Below are 3,900 nucleotides of genomic sequence, written 5' to 3'. Positions count from 1 at the left end.
AAACCCATACCTTTATGAACAATTGATATTTGACAAGGGTGGTGACAGCATACAATGGATTAAAGACAGTCTCTTTAACAAATGGTGTTGGGAAAATTGGACAGCTACCTGCATAAAATAAAACTATACCACCAACTCACACCATTCACAAAAATAAACTCAAAATGGATAAAAGACTTAAATGTAAGTTGTGAAATAAGCATCCTAGAGGAAAACAGGCAGTAAGCTCACCAACATCTATCGCAGCAATATATTTGCTGATTTATCTCCACGCGCAAGAGAAATAAAGGACAGAATAAACAAATGGGACTATATCAAACTAAAAAGTTTTTGCACAGCTAAAGACAATATGAACAAAATAAAAAGGCAAACCATACTCTGGGAGAACATATTCGACAATACGTCTGATAAGGGGTTAATAACCAAAATTTATAAAGAACTTGTAAAACTCAACACCAGAAAGATTAAACAGTCCAATCAAAAAGTGGGCAAAAGAAATGAATAAACACTTCTCCAAAGAGGACATACAGATGGCCAATAGGCATATGAAAAAATGCTTAGCATCACTAATCATTAGAGAAATGCAAATTAAAACCACAATGAGATATCACCTCACACTAGTAAGAATGGTGTTCATCAACGAAACAGCACAAAGTAAGTGCTGGCGAGGATGTGGAGAAAGGAGAACCCTCCTACACTGCTGGTGGGAATGCAGACTGGTGCAGCCACTGTGGAAAACCGTATAAAGATTCCTCAAAAAATTAAAAATCGAACTGCCTTTTGACCTAGCCATCCCACTTTTAGGAATATATCCCAAAAACTCCACATCAACAATTCAAAAGGAGAAATGCACCCCCATGTTTATGGCAGCATTGTTCACAATAGCGAAGATCTGAAAACAGCCCAAGTGTCCACCAGTGGACGATTGGATTAAAAAGCAGTGGTACATATACACAATGGAATACTATGGGGCCATGAAAAAGAAGGAAATATTATTTTTTGCGACAACATGGATGGAACTGGAAACTATTATATTAAGTGAAATAAGCCAGGCAGAGAGAGACAAATATCATATGACCTCACTCGTATGAGGAATCCGACGAACAATATGAACTGAGGAACAGAATTGAGACAGAGGTGGGATCAAAGGATCCAGAAGGAAAGCAGACAGAGGGAAAGGGAATGATAGGGTGACAGGATGGGATTAGAGCAGAAAAGCAAATCCTGGAGGGAAGGGGGGAGGGCGTTATGGGGAGAGGGACAGGGGGAATGTACTGGGGAACAAGGGGGACATTAGAATCTACGTAAACACAATAAATTAACAATAATAAAAAAGTGAAAGCATCCTATAAACATGTTTTGTGTCCCCCATGTAAAGTTTTGTTATGAAAACATTATATAATTGGGAAATAACTCAAGCTTTTGTAGCTACCAGACCTCTGTCATCTATTGACCGACCGTGACATGTGGCCCACGCATATTTATCTCCCTGAGTTGGTTTCTATATCTAGACACCTGTAACATTTCCAGACTAGCACTGCCTCTCTATTACTGTGAGGAAGAATAAATAGCATATAAATTCCTTAGCGTGGTGCCTGATACATAGTAGATATTAGTAAATAATAATAATAATGATATTTTACTGTCACTGCCCCTACAACTTTTCATAAGGACGTCACACCTTCTGAATAAAAGCTTCATGACTTAGGTGTTTAAAGCCTTAGGTAATATTTTGTTCCCTTCTTTACTGATTGATTGGTGAGAAGGACATGACCTTAAAAAAATAAATAAAAATAAAGTTTGCAAAGAGAAAGCTATAGTATAAATAAACACGAAAAGGAACTTATTCTTTATTGTTGCCACAAGAACATGTCAATAGATGCTTTTAAATAATTCTTTTCTACTTAAGATACCTTTTTATGAACAAATATCAATAGTTTAGCTGCTGTAGTTTAGTTTCATTTACTCCGTTAGTAAACATTACAGGGTTTTGGAAAGTAAATATAGGCTGGGAGGGACAGTTACCAAGATTGATGTTTCTTGGATCTGAGGCCTTGGGAACTGAATTGCCACAAATAAATATGAGCAGACTTCACCTATCCATGGACATGATGGGGTCTATTCTTTTGTGTATAGTGGGCATTTCCATTAAAGTTATATATACTTGATCTTAGCCAAAAGGCCAAGAAGTGATCCATTAAAGTTATATAAAGAATATTATTTCTGCCTAACCTGTGGTGGCGCAGTGGATAATGCATCGACCTGGAAATGCTGAGGTCGCCGGTTCGAAACCCTGGGCTTGCCTGGTCAAGGCACATATGGGAGTTGATGCTTCCAGCTCCTCCCCCCTTCTCTCTCTCTCTGTCTCTCTCTCTCTCCCTCTCTCTCTCCTCTCTAAAAATGAATAAAGAAAAAAAAAAGAAAAAAAGAAAAAAAAAGATTAAAAATAGCCTAGATTGCATTACCCAAATATTTAATTAAACTTTAAAAAAAAAAAAAGAATATTATTTCTATGTAACTTGGGGAGCAACAGTTTTATCTATCTTTTATTTTTAACTTTATTTTTAAATCCAGTTGACAATTTTATATTAGTTTCAAGTGTACAACATAATGATTCAACATTTATATACCTTACAAAGTGATCACCACAATAAGTCTACTGTCATCATGCTTAATTATGATAATGTTATTGACTATGCTGTATACTTCATCCTCATCATTTACTGTGCAGCTGGAAATTTGTACTTCTTAATTTGTACTTCTTAAATTTCTCGTTTTCTAACCAACACTTATCCTTCTTATAAGTTTGTACTCTATATCACTAGATTGGGTTTTATTTCATTTTGTTGGTTTCACTGTTTTGTTTTTTAAATTCCACATTCCAAATGGCATTACATACAAGGCATTTGTCTTTCTCTGGTTTATTTCACTTAACATAATACCCTCTAGGTTGTTCCATATTGGGGGAGTGTAGCTTTTAGTAAAGGTACTTTTCTATCACAAATATTCATCTTAGTGTTTTTAAGAATTAGAATAATTTTAATGCATCACTGTAATGTAAATCAGACATATTTTCTCTCTAATTAGAGGTTCAGTTAGAAAAAATTACACATCACACTTCCTTTGATTATTATGTCTGGTGCTTACATCTTACCCAGAGTCCCCTAACCCAACTGTTGACATACATGCCTGGCTGGTCTGAACCATTCCCCCAAAACTCTGAGAATCTTAAAATGCACCTTCTATAGAAAACCGAAGGCCAGCCCTGGCCGGTTGGCTCAGCGGTAGAGCGTTGGCCTAGAATGCGGAGGACCCGGGTTCGATTCCCGGCCAGGGCATACAGGAGAAGCACCCATTTGCTTCTTCACCCCTCCGCCGCGCTTTCCTCTCTGTCTCTCTCTTCCCCTCCCGCAGCCGAGGCTCCATTGGAGCAAAGATGGCCCGGGCACTGAGGATGGCTCTGTGGCCTCTGCCTCAGGCGCTAGAATGGCTCTGGTCGCAACATGGCGACACCCAGGATGGGCAGAGCATCGCCCCCTGGTGGGCAGAGCATCGCCCCCTGGTGGGCGTGCCGGGTGGATCCCGGTCGGGCGCATGTGGGAGTCTGTCTGACTGTCTCTCCCTGTTTCCAGCTTCCGAAAAATGAAGAAAAAAAAAAAAAGGAAAAAAAAAAAAACTGAAGGCCACATGGGCTTTGAGCCAAATCAGCTATTCCCCTTGAATAACAAACACTGAACCAGAATAATTCTTGATCATCTTTGATAAGTGATTTTTTATATGTCTTTCCTCTTAAAAGGTGATTTAGGGAGTGATGTGTTAAAGTAACATTTTCTTTTAAAAGCAGGGGGGGAAAGGCCTTGAAGAAGACAGTCTTTGATTGTTGAGAAATTACTTTGGGAT

At 38.5% G+C, this 3,900-nt stretch overlaps 1 non-coding gene across 1 annotated transcript; it reads left to right on the top strand.

Annotated features, from left to right (window-relative positions):
* Positions 1–3,262: 3,262 nt before the first annotated feature.
* Positions 3,263–3,338, top strand: TRNAS-AGA (transfer RNA serine (anticodon AGA)). Its single transcript has one exon. It is a non-coding gene; the product is annotated as a tRNA-Ser (tRNA).
* Positions 3,339–3,900: the final 562 nt, after the last annotated feature.

The sequence above is a fragment of the Saccopteryx bilineata genome, chromosome 1 (genome assembly GCF_036850765.1).
Source record: "Saccopteryx bilineata isolate mSacBil1 chromosome 1, mSacBil1_pri_phased_curated, whole genome shotgun sequence".
In the NCBI taxonomy this organism is placed as follows: domain Eukaryota; kingdom Metazoa; phylum Chordata; class Mammalia; order Chiroptera; family Emballonuridae; genus Saccopteryx; species Saccopteryx bilineata.
This window is presented reverse-complemented; position numbering and strand designations above follow the sequence as displayed.